We start from the raw sequence: 18,013 nt of genomic DNA, 5'->3' as shown, positions 1-18,013 counted from the left end.
TCTTAAAATATGGGCCTTCAGAAAAGCAGTCACAGTTTATGATAACCTCTGTCACTTAAAACCAAAGCCTTCACCTCAGTTTTATTTTTCTCCACAGATTTATCACCACCCAACATACTATATATTTTGCCCTTTCTTTATATAATTTCTTAGATGATAAATTCTATTCTTTCTTATCCCAAATGTAATGCAAGCTACTATTCATCTATCCCTGTGGTATGTAATTTCCTGGACAAAACACAGGGGCAGTAGAACGGAAACTTAACTGACACTCACAAATTTATACTTTCACACAAGGAGCAATTTCTATCACTGGCAGAGGCAAGTGATAAAATAGTTTCACAAATCACTTGGTTTGGAGCCACATGATAAACTATTGAATGTCACTCTTTATAATTCTCAAAATACGTATTTTGTAAAGTATCCATCAAGTGCATTCTAGAGAAGTTCATCATTTTATGGTAAGCATTTTTCACAAAACAACAAAATGTGTATCATTTTGTGATTAGTAAACCAAGCATCTCTGAACTGTAGGTGTCCTGGCCTCCATCCAGACAGGTAACATCTTTGCTTTCATCCACAAGCTTCATGGTCCTTGGCATTTATTTTTGTTCCTCAGAAATATGAGGAACTTGCATTTTGCTTGCAAATAGGTAGAATGTCACATTTAAAATCTGTAGCACTAGACACAGGCCTAATTTGGTACTTTACAGACCTCTGACATCACTTATTCTCTACTAAATATGAAGTTAAAAGACTGAATTGTAGCTTTCAAAGCAAAGCTCCTCAGCTCAAATGAAAGCAACGTAACATATATAGTAATCCAGACATTTCTGGATAAGAGTATAAAATGTATAACTATTTTTGAATGTATAATTCAAAAATTAGAGTCACAATAAAAACTGCTAAACATTTTAAGGTGCTTAACACATGCCAAACATCATATTCAGTGGTTTGTGTGTGTTCTCTCATTAAATCTTCATTTTGGGGACTTCCCTGGTGGTCTGGTGGCTAAGACTCCACATTTCCAATGCAGGGGACCTTGGTTCGATCTCTGGTCAGGGAACTAGATCCCACATGCTGCAACTAAGATCCGGCAAGGCCAAATAAATAAATATTTAAGTCCTCACTTTCCATCCTTTAGGATATTTTTACGAGTTCACAAGTCAAGAAAAATCAAGGCTTAAAAAGTTAAATAAGCCTCCTAAGATCATACAAAGACAGCCAGGAGGAGAGCTGAATATGAACTCCCACTGACTGCCCTGATTAGAACCAGGAAAGGATGAGGCAAACATCAAAGATGCAACAAGCTGGGGATTCCTGTGAAGGAACAGTAGCAAGCTGCTTAGTCCACTGCCAGCCCTCAGAAATAGGAGTGCTGACACTTAGAAACCAAACCACGAAGTCACAGTGCACATCCATAAACAGACATAAAACCGGTTAGAGGTAGATAAACTTTCAAATGCTGCTCACTGGCAAAAGATGGATTTTTAGTTTTTACAAATTGGCCATCAAGATGGTCATAATTCTGTTTGCTTGGGCTTCCCTGGTGGTTCAGATGGTAAGGAAGGTCTGCTGGAGTAGGAAATGGCAACCCACTCCAGTATTCTTGCCTGGAGAATCCCATGGACAGAGGCGCCTGGTGGGCTACAGCCCATGGGATCGCAGAGTCAGACGTGACTGAGTGACTAACATACACACACACATCTGTCTGCTCAGAGCTCCCTTTGACAGATCCTGTTTTCGGAAGGGTTGTTGCCTGACAGCCCCTAGTGGTTGTATTTTCTGATCCACTGTGGTGTTTACAGCAGGTCACATGCCCTCCACCCAGCGTAGCCCCTGCTCACTCCCAGCCACTCCTAGCCAGTGGTCAAGCAAGGGCATGTCCAAGAATCGGGCTACTCCTGCTCAGCTGTGTGCCTTGGAGACTTCTTATCAACCTAGCCAAGACTTTCTCCAAACTGCAATGCACTGAGACCCTCCCATTCTATTCTTCCTTACCCTCCCCACTTCAGAGATGCCTGCCCTGTGCTTAGAAGGTCCTCCTGCCTGCCAAGCACCCGCCCTTCTTTTTTAGCCCTCACAGGCATCTCCCCCCAAAAATCCCTGGTACATCCATTTTGGCTCCTGTTTCTGAATTGATACAGTCAGATTTGCTCATGAATATAGGAACATTTTAACTGTTTCAGAATTTCTGCAGTGCCTCAGATTGTCTGATAAGATGTATAATTAATGACTTATCTAGCAAAAGGCATAATTTATATCTATGCTGCTACTAAGTCACATCAGTCGCGTCTGACTCTGTGTGACCCCATAGACGGTACCCAACAGGCTCCTCTGTCCCCGGAATTCTCCAGGCAAGAATACTAGAGTGGGTTGACATTTCCTTCTCCAGTGCATGAAAGTGAAAAATGAAAGTGAAGTCGCTCAGTCATGTCCGACTCTTAGCGACCCCATGGACTGCAGCCTACCATGCTCCTCCATCCATGGGATTCTCAAGGTAAGAGTACTGGAGTGGGTTGCCATTGCCTTCTCCGTTCTATCTATGAGTATCGTTGAATAGCTAAGGTTGTTTATTCACTTTGGAATGAACCTGTATCTACTGTGTGGAAATATAAGTGGGCAACATCTTGTCTATAACATGATATAAAATGTGGTTACACAACAATTTGCAAAACCATATGACAATGTAGCTTTGCCATTTAAAATGAGAATGTGGACATTACTGTAGACACTGGTATATATTTAGATGAAACCACATTAAAAAACTAAATCTGTTTCTAAAAGTAGGCATTTTAGCTTAGTTTTTGCTACAAGACATGGGAAAGCAATGAATTCATTTTCATTTATTATTCTAAATTAGCTATGTTTTCATACTGATAAACATTATGAACAGGAATGAAAGATTAATAGCCAAAAGGTTTCTTTTTTCTTATTTCTTAGGAGTAGGGCTGAAATAAAATGGAGAGTTTAGATTATGTTCACGACAGTGTACTGAGGCTGAATTTAGGAGTTTTTGACCAGGTTCCCTATTCTCCTTATCTCTCTTATCATCCCCCTTCCCTTGTTTAATTAGAAGCAAGGCTAAACAAAGGGTCTGTTTCATCATTTCAACTTTCACTGCTTTCTGGAATAGGAATGACCTTCCTTTAAAATATAACTGTCAGATATTAATCTAGAGTTTTCATACAATCTATACTCCCTTTGGGTAATGTATTTACTGATATCAGGCAACAGGCTCTGACTGATCCAACATTATTACAGAGAACTTCCATCTTGGGGAAATATCTTGGCTACAGTGACAATTGATATTAGAAATACTGGAACATATTCTGGAGCTCAGTGTTTCTTTGGGCAGAGACTTTTAAAACAGGAAACTTTTTAATATCTGTGCTTAATGAACCATCTCATTTCTAGAATTTCTGAAGTATTTTTCTCACTACAGTTGCAACCCCCTGGAACTGTCATCAGTCACTTATCACCACAGCTATTCATAACTAGCTAATGAGAGTATTATTAACTGCTCAATAATAAAGTATATAAACTTAAAAAAAAACTATATAAACTTTTTAAAGAAACATATTCCAATTAGCTTAAATAAATGGCCAATAATTTTTGTTACATTTATGAATCCAAACTCAGGTTAAAAATAATTTATATATATGTATTCATAACTATTTTAACTTGTGAATTTTTTGTTTTATGTGTCCAAATTTGGGTAGAATGGGACTCTGAATTATAACATGTGGACATCAGTTTGTATTACACAGTTATAGGTAATGGATAAAAACCATCTTTTATAGCTGGGCATATTTTATGGAAAGAATATTTATACAAGAACATTGCATAATGTAAGAACCATATAAGTTAGACTGCTTAAATTTCATACTTGCATTTTTAAGCATATTGCATTCAATCAATTAATTTTATTTCTAAAATCTAATAAAATAGGTATATTAAAATATAATATTCAATTTATAAAGGCAACAGAATTTGGAAACCAGTATCAAATATGTATTTTATTTTTTGAACTACTTTATTCATATATTTTGCATTCAGTAATGCTGCATTGTAAAATTTATTTTTTTCCCATCTTTTGCCTTGACTTTTTTATTGGCTACTGTAAAGTTATTAAAAAGATCTTAATGTAAGTTTGCAATTCTAACTCATTAGAAAATGTGATTAGAAAAATATATTCTAGGCACTATTTAATGTGCTCCACATGTGTTGAATTCATTTAATCGGCATGACATCTGCGAAGTGAGTCTGTACCATTCTCATCCTTGGTACACCAGAGAGGAAAGTAAGTCTCAAGAGCTGGGATAAGCTGCCCATGGCCACATCTAAGCCAGCATCTAAATCCCTATTCTGTGCTCTCAATACCATGAAAGGCCAGATCTCCTTGTCTGTAACAGTCTCTTCTTAACTCAATATGCATTCTTGGCAGTAGTCTTTGTATTGTCTGGTATAACTTACAAATTTAATTCTGCGGGGTTATAAAAGATAGGATGTTGTATTTTACTTCAAATTCAGACTGCTATGGTGTGCTTCCTCCAAATGAGCACCTACTGAGCAGATAATAGACAAAGCCACTGAGCACTGACACTGCTACTTGAACCCTGATCCCATCTATTACCCATTCACCACATCCCGTTCACCACTATGATGTGATTTTTAGGATCAGAGCCAGCAATGTTCTATTTTATGAGTAATGCCTCAATACTGGCTTGAGAAGAATGATTCGAGGATTTAAGGAGAGACACCTAACCAAAGATAAATGAGCAACCTTTTACAATTGCACATGATACAGAATGAATATAAGCACTGTGGGCATTTACAAACCTGAGTAACCAGCAGCATGGAACTCCCATACATTGTAAAGAAAACGTCTATCTTTTTTTATAAGACTTTTTCCATACAGATTCCCAATGTTTTCTAAATACTCATCATCAAAAGTGGGATAGATACAAACTCACTTTTCATGACCATACTTATTCTTGACACACTTAACACTGTGTTTGGTTTTTGTTTGTTTTTTGGGCTGCGCGACGTGGCATGCAGGATCTCATTCCCCAACCAGGGATCAAACCTATGTTCCCTGCAGTGGAAGCCAGGTCCTAACCAACTGGACCACCAGGGAAGTCCCTAACACCATGTGAGAGAGGAAATTTGTCACAGGTTAGAACAAAGTCAGTCCTAAAATTAGCACACTGAAATCTCAGGGTTTTTCAGTAAAGTGGCAGAAATGGCAGAATTTCATATTCTCTTAATATCTTTAACAATTAAGAATTAACTTAGGGCTTCTCTGGCGGCTCAGTGGTAAAGAATCCACCTGCCAATGCTGGAGACACTGGTTTAATCCCCCACATGCCTCTGAGCAACTTTTGAGCCTATGCTCTAGAGCCTGGGAGCTGCAACTACTGAGCCCACGAGCCCTAGAGCCCATGCTCTGCAACAAGAGAGGCCACCGCAATGAGAAGCTTGCACACCACAACTAGAGAAAAGCCCACACAGCAACGAAGACCCAGGATGGCCAAAAATAAATAAATAAATCAGCTCAGAGGAACACATGACAAATAGTTTAGAAGCAAAAACTGGTAAAGCAGAATTCATTCTGTAGATTTTAACTTGGCATTTCTCTTCCAGAGCAGGCTGTGTGCTAGACCCTAGGATTCAAAGTAAGAAACATAGAGCTCTTGCCACGTGGAAGCAAATAGTCTAGGGAGCAAGAGAGACAAGTAATAAATCATGACAGTGCAGTGTGATGAGTGCTGCTCTCACAAGAAGAGCTCGGTGAAAAGAAGCACTGTGCTCAGGGCTGGCAGAAGTGCAAAATGATGCAATCTCACTAGGGGCCCATTTGGCAAGATATTTCCGAAGTATCAGAAATGTACATGCCCAGGAATTCTTTCTCTAGGAATATGTCCTACAGAAATAGTATTAGATGTGCACAAGAATGCTTTGTTTATAAAAGGAAAATACTTTAAATACTTTGATGGCCAACAAGAGAGGAACTCTTACATTAATTACACTCTAACTATGTGATGGGCTATTAAGAAAACATTAAAATTGTTTTAATTTAAGCTTTCTAAGAATACCGAAAGGTATCTTTTAAATGCACATGATCTAATATTAAATGGAAGAGAGAATATCAAAGTATGTAAGTTCCCAAGTTGGTTTTGTTGTTGCTGCTGTATCTGCTTGCTTTTCGGAGGGGGAGAATAGGTTAGGACAAAGTCAAATTGGAAGAAGGTCTTCTCTGAGCAAAGATTTTGCTTGCAATGCAGAAATCTGGGTTTGATCTCTGGGTTGGGCACATCCCCTGAAGAAGTGAATGGCTAATAATTTGTACCAATGATTCATATTATGGAGTTACGGTTGTTATTTATTTTACTTTTTCATTTCTATATTTTTATACAATGTTTTTATATTAATTTTAGGATCAGTATATATATATTAATTGAAGTATGACTTATAATATTGTGTTAGTTTCAGGTGTACAACAGTGATTCAGCTTTTTTCAGACTACATTCCGTTATAGGTTATTACAAGATACTGAATATAATTTCATGTTCTATACAATAAATCCTTGTTGCTTATCTATTTTATGTATAGTAGTTTGTATCTGTTAATCCCATACTCCTAATTTGCCCCTCCTCTCCTCCTTTTCCCTTTTGGTAATTTGTTCTATATGTCTATAAATCTGTTAGAAGCAGTATATATATTTAAAACAAAAGAAGAGATCATTTAAAGTATCTTAGAGAAAAGCTTTAGAATAGAAGGGGAATTTAAGATGGGCACAGAGATAAAGCTCTCAACTGGGTGAGGAGGAGGGGAAAAAGCATTCTAGACAAAGGGAACAGCACGTACAAATGCAGAACCATGAGATGCTTAAGGCACGTGGGATCTATTTGACTGGAGGAAAATGTAAAGAAGACTGGCTTGAAAAGGCACAAAATGTGTAACTTGCAAAAGTCTCTATATGATTAACATGACCAGAGCACTCATATTTCTCATTTAATTTTGAGTTTGCAGAATTTGAGAGCCTTAACTAAGCCTCTGATAATTTACTTAGCATAAGTGGTCACCTACCTGACACATGGCTGAGCAGGGCACTGAATTTACATCTTCTAACCCAAACCCCAACTCCTTCCACTTCATATTGCTGTCCTGCCTCTTTATGCTACAATTATACACACACACACACACACACACACACACACACACACACACACCAGAAAGTAATAATTCATCCTAAATACCAGAAAACTGAGGAAATTAAGTCTGGTGGAATAAACACGGCAATGAACTAAATTTCTTGTCCTGGTATCTATTCTACTTCACACAGAATAGAATTCAGAACTATCTGCATTTCCACACCTCCCTTCAACTCCTCCATTTTCACCCTGGGATAAACCAAAGTTGAAACTTCAATCAACTCTTGGGGAGGAGTATGAAAAAGTATTTTTATATGTTTACACACATTTCTGTTTTTCAAGTCTCCTTCAACCTCATATAGTGACCTCTATATTCACTTCCTTTGCAATCTGGTGTCTGTTGACTTGTACTGTTCAGTATTTGGTCAAGCAATTTTCTTTTGTCCTTTTTTCTGAATGATCAGCTAAAACATTCTTTCCTTAAAAAACAAAAAAACACAACTTTGTTTGGTGTTGCATTACTAAATAACTACATAGAATTAAATATGCTAAAATTATACTAATAATGTCTTGGAGGGTTGACCAGATAAAGTAAATTGAGCTGTCATAAGCTCTCTTAATTTACTTGCCCAGCAGAATTGTAAATGCAGCAGAAAACAGCTTACTGTAATGTAAACAGAGCTTTCCCTGCACTGAGCGTGGGACAAGTTTATTTAATGTAATATATTACACTCAGCCATCATTGCTACCTTTCAGTTTATACTTTTATGGTAACAAACGGTTATAATAAACAGAGCCGTTGTGTTAAAAATCAAATGGAAGGTTCAGTGTTCATCCTCTAGTTGAAAAGAATCTGATTTTCTTCAGCTTTATACTTTGTGATACTGAAGACTCACGGAACAGATTATTTTAAAAGTAGAAAGGCTCTCAATTCCTAATATTGACCCATGGAGAATTTTGGTCTAAATCTTGTCACATGTAGTCCACCTTCTAGTATTCCTTTTCATGGTTTAGCTGATTTATAATCAGATTGAAAAAAATTAACTATTTGCCTGAAATAAAATTACTTTGTGTTTTATAGTCATGGTTATTACCAATACTTCTATGTTCTTTTAGCATTATCTTGTAACAACAGCAGTATTTTAGTCATGATAAATTAAGTCTGTTGATATATCATTTTGAACGTTTATGAAGGAACATTTATTTCGATTGTTAGGCGATTTAGCAATCTGATATGAGGTAACACTAGGCTAAATATTTGCTACAAATGTGATAAAGTGTTCATGTTCTAAAAAAAAAATCAATTATTTCTACCTAAAGTTCAGAATATTACATATCATTTCTTGGCAAAATAATTCGCTAAATTTGACATATCTTTTAATGAAATATATGGTAGGCTCTAACCTAATATATTAATAAATTGCCAAGTATGTTATTTTATGTGTAAGTATTTTAAAAACAAAGTTAACAATTTGGCTAAAACTCTTAAGACTCTGACAGAAAGTGAGTTATACAGTATGACTCTGTATCTACAGTGTAACACTGTATCTGCCTCTCAGAATCAACAGCAGAGTGAGCAACACCTGACAACAGCTCATTCAGGAGGGACAGATTTCTTGAGCATTATTATGTGCTGGACATTTTACTAAATCTTTTCCTGTGTTGTTTCATTTAATTCCCCTCAATCACTTTATAAAAAACCTTTAGTATAAAAACAAGGACACTGAGGCTTAGAGAGGTGGAATCATTCACCGAAGACCTTGTAATGGTGACGTGGCAGAATCCAGACTGGAATCCAGGTCTGTCTGACCTGAAGTGTGTGTTTTCTCAAGGACAAGGTACGGGGTGGGGTTTACACACACCAGTGTAGCTTGCATGAGTCCAGCACTTAATGATGACACACCAAATCCAGCCAAATACCAAGAAGATACTAAAAAGAGTGTCCTGCTGCTGCTGCTGCGTCGCTTCAGTCGTGTCCGACTCTGTGCGACCCCATAGACGGCAGCCCACCAGGCTCCCCTGTCCCTGGGATTCTCCAGGCAAGAACACTGGAGTGGGCTGCTCTTTCCTTCTCCAATGCATAAAAGTGAAAAGTGAAAGTAAAGTCACTCAGTCGTGTCCGACTCAGCGACCCCCTGGACTGCAGAGGCCAAGAAAAACACTCTAATTCATGTCATATTCGAAGATGACTTCTTGACAAGTTGATTCCAAATTTAAGTCTCTCCTTTCCTGTTTGAACCAAAAGCTCCTACTATATAAGGTTAAAAATTTGCAAATGCTTTGTTTTCCTGGGACCCAGTTGCTCCCGAAGGAAAAACTTGCATGCATTTTTCTCTCTAGAACTTTCCCTTCTGCTCCACCCCCTTTCTCTCCAAAGTCTTGGAAATTTTAAAGAAAATATGTATAGAAACTTTGAAAAACTACTTTTACTTACTAATCCTTTTTTACACCTTTTTTTTTGTATAAAATTTTTAAGAGTTGTTCTAAAACAATATTTTTAATGTTGGGCAGTCATGAATCCCTCTTTTTTTAATCTCAAGTTATTCTGAAACATCATAGTGAATTTCTTTAATGAGTATTTTTAAATGTTAATCAATTTTAAGTTGCTGATGAAATTGATTACATATACACATACTGATGAATAGATTCTAATTAAATAAATTTTGTAAAATATGGAAAAACCACATTTTACAAAACTCACTTCACTGAACATTAACAGTCACTGAAAATGTCTTAAAAATTTGTGTCTAATCTACAAAGGAGAGCTAGCTCATATTTAAGTTGTGGTATCTGTGTTCTTGTTTAGACATGCTGAATACTCTTCAGCAAATGGTTAAGTCATATGCTTGATCACTTATCTATGAGATGATTACTAATTTCTCAACAATTTAATTGATACCATTATATACTATAACAGTAGTTTCTCTTTTTTTAATTTGCTACAACTTATATTCACAGTTTAATCAGCTCCTAATTTGATTTTTTATTTGGTATAAAAGTTATAAATACAAAGGCATTCAATTATTTGTCTTTATTATTTCTGTTGTCTTCAAAGCTTAGAAGAAAAGCACATGCCACTTAAGATGCTCGATAATTAACTCAATTTTTAAAAACTTTTTAATGGATCAGTACACTTTGTAGTTGGCTGCTTTAGTTTTCCTCCCCTTTGAACTGCTCCCTAATGGCAGGCTCTGTCTTTCATCTGAGTTCCCCAGTGCTTAGTAAATAGCGCTCCATATTTACTCGCACTACAGATGGATGAAAAGACGAATGATAATGCTAATAACAACAGTTAATGTTATTGACTTCTTATTAAGCACTGTTCTAATCACTTCTATAAATATTAATTTGATGCACTAAACTTTTTATTCTTAATCACACTTACATACTAATAACAATCTTGGAAAGAGTCAGAAATCTACCTTAAATAGTCTGCTTTTCTAATGAAGGGGTACTAGAGAACCATCACCAAACTTATACCTCCACCCTACGTCTTAGAGGATGGCCACCCTGTCCACTAGCAATTATAAAATAAAGGTGTATGTAAAATGATATGAAATATTAATGACATTTCAGCTCCTGCTGTGAATCCATCTCCTCACTCCTAAATTCAGATGCCTTAACCTTGAAACATGACTGTTATAAGGGTGTCACTTTTCATTATGTTCTATGTGTCTTTTTTCCTTCATTGCATAGAAAGAAACTAGTAACACCATCTCTTTCATGAGAGTACAATGAGGAGGAAAAGGAGAAACACTTAGGGCAATGCCTGGTCCCTAGAAGAGCTCAGAAACTCTTAGCTGTGATCGCTAGCATTGCTGGTATTAGACAAGCTAACATCACCTGTGTCTTCATTCTTTCTCCTTTGCCAAGCTAGACACATTTCTGAAAAATCATGATTTCACGTCTCTACGGTTCAGCTTCTCCAACTTGCACATATTCTTCCACATTACAATTGGATATCCCTCATGAAGACACCACCTCCAGTGTCAATCACCATCTCAGTGCTAAATTGGCTGGCTGGCTGGCTGTGCAAAATGAAATCATCCTCCATGCCATAAACCTTCAAAACTTCCCATCCTCCCTGTTAGTAATACCAGAGACCTCAGTATCATCCTTTCTCTTTCCATGTGCCCCTACAAGTAAGTCATCATCAAACAAATAATCATTCAATCCAATCCTTCTACCTTAAACAGGCTCTCCACCCTTTCTACTCCCACTCTCTTAGTTCAGGTACTTCGTCTATGCCACTGGGAAATATGCAATATTCTCTCTGAATTATCTTTTTCTTCATCTAAAATACATTACATTCTTTCATTAGAGTTATCATACTATCATTCAGCTGATCCTCTCCTGCCCTAGATTCTCTGACAGCAACTGAATTGAACACAGACTTTTCAGCATGGCATTCCAGGCATTCCCTGATCTAATTCCAATCCACCCTTCCAGTCTTCCATCTTCCTCTTTATTTATTCCTCACGCTTGACCTCTCTCCCTGACAAAGGTCTACCCACCTTTCAGATCTCAACTCACCCATCAGGGCCTCTAATGAAGTCTTTCTTATTCGTTCCAGTACAAATTAATTGCTTCCTCTTTTATGAATCCCCAGTATTTTATATCTTCCTCCATTTATTCAAAACATTCTTTTCATTACAGTTGTGTATGAAATGTATGTCTCTCCTATTATACTGTAAAATGTCTTATTTATCTTTGTAGGACTGGTTGTTCCCAGTAGAATCTGTGTGTGTTTTATTTAAATCTTTTCATCTTATTTTTTCTTTTTTAAAATTAAAAATACATAGAAGCCAGATTGAGTTAAAATATAATGGGTTTTCATATTTTCTCTGGTACATATGAATTGTGCAACTCTTGCAGGAAGACCCATAATCTGTCTAAGGCCTTTTTTTAACTCATCAGTGAAGCAAGAATATTAATAACTAAGCTGAAGTGTTCTCGTAAGAACCGAAGACGACATACACATGATGTTCCTGATATCAAAGGTCATGACTGCAAGTATGAACACATTACTTACTGGGGGGCGGGAGGGGTTGCACAAACAGCCTATGTGTGGTACATCTCTGACAATGTGTTAAAAGTGAACGTTTCATAAGCTTTTTTTTGGTAGGCATTACATAACAGTAAATGTAGAATGATTTTCTTAACTATAAAATGTGAAACATACATTTTACATGAAAGAGCTCAAGTGATAGGATTAAAAAGAAAAGGAAGACCTCCACAAATGTTTAATTGATTCTTCTCTTACTCTAAAATTCTCTGTGATGACTGAAGTTTCTACTGGACCAATCTGGGGCATACCCGCCTCTAATGAGTCAAAATATTATATGACTAACACTCAAACAAAGAAAAATGGTTTTCTTGACATTTTCACCCCCAAAGCCTTTCTTCAGAGTCTTCATTAAAGTAAATACTTGGCAATGAAGTACTCTGTGTTTACTACATACAGCTTTTGATGTCACAGTCAACTTAAAAAGCCCCCAAATCTTAACCTGGCAGTTGTTCTTCCTCACACTTTGATGTGATCTTTGCAATTCCAACTTCATTGGTGCTTACATAACTGTAGTTTACTGCAATTTTTTCAGACTTGATGTTCTCATAATTATTTATTTAGAAAACCTGGTATCAATTTTATATCTGTATTCTACAAAAAGAAGCTCTCCTTAATCAGCTGCCGAAGCCTTCAGTAAGAAATATTCACTTTGGTACCATATTAGGAGACTATATGACTCATGACAAATTATGCAATCATCAGATTATTCCTCAAATACATGACTCTTCCATAAATGACTTTCATCTCCCTACAAACACCAAAAGCTGCAAGTCACATATGGGAGGAGAAAAATATTGTAAATTCACTTCAAACAAACATTTTTATAAGTGAGAACAATTACCTCAGACTTTTGAAATTCACTATTAAATAGAATAAAGTAAGCTTTGTTATCTCACAATAAATTAAACACATAAAACCATCAAGCAATAGTACTTAGCACAATCATATGAAAATGTTAAGGATGGGTGCATCTATTAAACCGACATTTTATCCTTATTTGTAAATACATTTAAAAAAATCTCAGCCTTGATTAAAATGTAGCCAAAGGACTTGTATAGCCCACTGTTGGGTAGAGAGAGGCAGCTGGCACAGAGAACACCAGAAAAGAAACTACACAAGTTCTAAGTAGGGAATGAGTATTTTGATTTTTCTCTCCCAAGCCAGTTCTTGCTGCAGACATATTTGTTTTCAGAAACAGTCTGTACCTCTCAACCTGGAAAATTCATTAACCTCAAGAACACAGAAAGAAAGAACAAAGTCATGTCTATCCACACCTGCATTAAGAACTAACACGCATTTAATGCCTTCAGTGCTAAATGACATACAATCTGAGACAACCCTGTTATGTGAAAGGAAGCATTTGAGAAAATACACAAACATATACATATACACTTTGACAATTAGTATATGGGGTACCTCTTTTCCGGGTATACAATGAAATTCAAATAGCACCATATGCTAATAACATAAATTATATATTTGTAGTTTTACCTTAATTTTCTTAAGTGTTTGTTCTCGAGGATTTGAAAGTTCTTCATCTGAGCACAGTAACTTGAGTTCAGCTAATGAGAAATGTATGGATTCTTTCACACACAAACAGTTTTATAAATAAACTGGTCAGGGCAAGAATTAAAGAGGGGTTTTGTCTTATTTAAAATTATTAATTACAACTATGAAAAATAAGGAAGAACTTCAACAACCTGGCAAAGCCTTGCCTAGTCTCCCTCACGGACTTACTTGAAAGCATCTTCATTGCTTTATTTCATCACAGGTCACACACAACTTAACATTTCCACTGTCTATGAATCTTTTTAAAATGTTCTGGCAACCGGTTTGGTCCGTTTAGTATCCATGCCTCTCTGCTACATGTGAAAGCCAGTCTGGTTTGCAGACAAACGTGCCCACTCATAAATCTACTAATTCTTCTATCCTCCATTTGTAGATTCCATTCTGCTCAAATGTAGAGAAACACTGGAAGTTCTGAATGAAAAATGAAGCAAAAGAAATGTCAACTCACTACTCTGACTTTTTATAGGGATAAGAGATTTTAAAATATCTTAGAGATACTGACAAAACATACGAGTATCCAAGGCCTTACTTAGAACGACACAGAAAAGCATGAGAACTAGCTCCGATTTAGGTAATGGTTGTGGTTTTGCTTCCTTTTTCGTTTTGTCTTACTTCTGCTTAACTTGGCTAAGAACCAACAGCTCTAATAATTTTTCCAATTATAAATGTTCTTTCACATTTTGTTTCCATTTCAGATCTATTCATCAGCAAATGATGATGCGTGCTTAAAATAATAACCAATAATTTGGGGAAACTTTATAAACCTTTCCACTAGTTAATGATCACTATCAAGAGAATTTATTTTTGCTTATTTTTCCATTTCTGTCCTCAATCTGCTGGTTTATAAATTTAGCTGTCAATACCCTGCATGCTCAGCCATGGAATGACTGTCAAAGAGAATCATCACCCAGAGTAACGTCTGCCTTACAAAGAGTAAATGCAAATTCAGTCACCCAGGGGAGACTGAGCTCTTGATGGAGTTTAACCATAAAGATGTCTGAGCTAATATTACAAGTTTCCAGGCAAGGATTAAGAAATGATTTAATTAGATACTCTTTAGGGGTTGTGCTGTTTTAGCATTATTCTAAGGGATACATTTATTAACGGGCTAAAGGACCTATTCTCTGACAACCTATTCTCTGACAAAAAATTATACATTCAAATAAGTATTAATATGACTATGAGATACTCTGACACCTCAAACATCACTTTAATGATAAAAATGCCTTATGTTCTTCAAACCTCCACATTGGAATAATTTAACACACACATATAGTGTTTGTCCAGTCCTCAAGGCCAGTATTTCTCCTAAACAGGATACACACATTGTCCGAGTCCAGCAACCAGGATTTTCTGGTCTCCTCCTTTTCTCTTTTCTTTCCCTTGTCACTCATTTTTAAGAGCTTGCTTCTTCACTTTTCACTCATGTCCAAACCTACCAAGCTCTTGGCTTTACAGTGACGTTTCTCTTTTAAACGTCCTCACACCATCTTCTTGCACATTATTAAAATCTAACAGGCTGATACCTTGCCCCAGTTGAAGACACAATGACTGCCTTTTGCTCCCTAGGGAACTTTTTCTGTACTGAAAGCCCCAGTGTCATAGACATTCCCAGTCTGCACCACTTAGGTGCGAAGACCTAGGCATAATATCGAAATGACTATAGTAGATTATAATACAATAATGAGATCTGTTTAAAGGTACTTCAATAACTTGGATATCTTTAAGATCAACTCTGAATAGTATGTTAGTTGATTGCCTTTTCCATTATTCTAAGAAAAATAAATAATTAGAATTTGTGCAACAAGTCCTCTCTTATCTTTCTGTGTGCCCAATTTTAATTCTTCACTTTCCTGTCCTTCCTGTCCGGGTGTCCAGTGTTCTGGTGCTGGTCACTAGCAACCAAAGCTCTGGTCCCAATCCCCTAGCAGTTACTAGAAGAAAAACCACAAATGCTTATAACACTTCTCCTTCCTCAATACATTTACATTTTTAGGCAAGTGACTAAATATAAAAAGCTACAAAGTGCTAGTGTTGCTATTAATATCTGCAAAGCCATTTGGATTTAGGTTTCAGAAGACAGCCATCAATCTTGACCTGACTACCTACAACATCTCAGGAGTTCAACTCCAACGCAGACCCAAGGAATATGTTTCAAAACTGTATTGTCATGAACCATTATCTAATAGCCTATGGAATTGCTGGGCTATCTAGAGCCATGTGCCTTTTCAATGAAAGTGTTAGTCACTCAGTCATGTCCAACTCTTTGTGACCCCATGGAGTATAGCCCACCCGGATCCTCTGTCCATGGAATTTTCCAGGCAAGAACACTAGAGTGGGTTGCCATTCCCTTCTCCAAGGGAATGTACTGACCCAGGGATCTTCCTGACCCAGGGATCGAACCCAGGTCTCCTGCACTGTGGGCAGATTCTTCGCTGTCTGAGCCACCAGGGAAGTCCACTTTAACTGTCACTAATTTGTCTGAATCTAAATTTTAACACTAAGTATGCCAAGAGGCTTAGCATTATGCTAACTATTTAAGTGAACAACTATTTAAGAAATTAGATAAGAAGCTAGGCTTGAATTACAAAACTCTTTAGAAGGAGGGTCAATATTGTTCATTATAGTCAGGGCTGTACTTCAATTCATATGAGACATTCTTTGTTTCCAGACACCCTAAGTTCTGTTGGTTTGGATTTTTTATTCTTTGATGAATGGTGCACATTTGGGCAACCTTTTGCTTAGGTTCTATCAGAATTCTGGAATAGGTTTCAGAAGCCCATCACTACTGAAAAATAATATATTGTGAAATAACTATGTGTTAGATTGCACACAATTAGAAAGTCTCAATATTCTTTACAAGAGGTTCTTACCTTCACAAAAATATCCATTATCTCTTTTAACATGTAGCCCTTTTAAACCTTTTGTAGCTCAGAAAAGCTTTCGGTATCTCAAATATTGAGTCACTGTTGTGACTGACAGAACAGCTCTATCAAATTCATAGTAACTACAGGTTCACTATGACTCCATACCATATAGATAATCTATAAGAAGGAGCATATATGACAAACTTTGGTGTATTACAGTAAAATACAAATAATCAGACTCCACCAGAGTCAGCATGCCATGATAAACAGCATAATGCCCTGTTCAGCTTGAGCAAATCAAAGCAAAATTTTAGGGTTTTTTTATTAGTTATTTTATAAAGGGCAGCTCCATTTTCAACTGTATATAAATTTGAAAGCACAGAATTGGCTTTACTTGAATATGTCTGTGTGTGTTTATGCATGTGTCAAAAATCCGCACTATTTGAAACTTTTATAAGTTTTATATCTCAAGACTTCTGCTATAATTTGAGAGAATACATCTTTCTTAACCATTAAGAAACATCCTGGGGTGGAAATAAATGTAAATATACTTAAAATGTAACATCATGCAAGATGGTTTAGGGGAGAACTTTAATATGTTTTGGTATATTTTAAAGTGCAACATGCTTATGGCTGAAGAAGTACAGTGAATAAGTCATTAATCGGCTTTAAGATCTATGGTTATATCTGCTGTTACTGTTCCTTGTGACCTACTTGATGTTGATTCCTCCATTCTCTATTTTGATGTCCCCAGTGAGAGCACAGGTATTCAGGAAGCAAAGCATTGGGAACATAAGGCCTCAGAAATTTACAAGAATCATTCAAAAATGCTTCCAATTTTCATGTTAAACAGATAAAATACTTTGTACTTTTAGTACCAGAGAAAAAATGTGATCTGTGCTCTCTAGTTTCAGATTCTGGGCTCAGACTTCCTGAGCTGTTTCACTGACCTTTTTGGACTCTCATTTCTCTTTTGTCAATTTTCATCTTCTACCACTTCAGTGGTCCAACCAGAAAGGCTCATCATACTACCACAATCCCAGAGATTCCCAAGATCACCGGGGGCAGGGAGAAGCAGTGTCCCAGAGCAGAGATGATGGTATTATCTCAAAGATATGAATGAGGCATCACGAATTTAACTGAGACAGAAATTAAAATGTGCATTACTCGTGGATTATAGACTATGTGAGCCCACTTATTAAAAAAACAACTGAGTTCCTAAGTAAGCTATGTTGTGCCTGATGAGTCATTCTCATTCATGGTCTAGAACTGGAAATCCCATGAGAGGTCATTTCCTGGGGTCTTCCTGGATGATAAGATCAAATCAAAAATAGGTGAAAGAATAACTCCCA

The 18,013-nt window shown here is 36.6% G+C and overlaps 1 protein-coding gene across 1 annotated transcript in view; it reads right to left on the bottom strand.

Annotated features, from left to right (window-relative positions):
* CHRM3 (cholinergic receptor, muscarinic 3) overlaps nt 1–14,218 on the bottom strand; it is a 497,135-nt gene extending 482,917 nt beyond the window's left edge. The window contains exon 1 of the mRNA XM_010860121.1: nt 13,963–14,218. The gene's annotated coding sequence lies outside the window, so the exon portion shown is untranslated. The remainder of the gene's footprint in view (nt 1–13,962) is intronic.
* Between the last annotated feature and the right edge of the window lie 3,795 nt (nt 14,219–18,013).

The sequence above is a fragment of the Bison bison genome, unplaced genomic scaffold (assembly GCF_000754665.1).
Source record: "Bison bison bison isolate TAMUID 2011002044 unplaced genomic scaffold, Bison_UMD1.0 scf7180017864462, whole genome shotgun sequence".
Classification (NCBI taxonomy): Eukaryota; Metazoa; Chordata; class Mammalia; order Artiodactyla; family Bovidae; genus Bison; species Bison bison.
The sequence above is the reverse complement of the archived record's forward strand: the minus strand, read 5'-3'. Positions and strand labels throughout refer to the sequence as shown.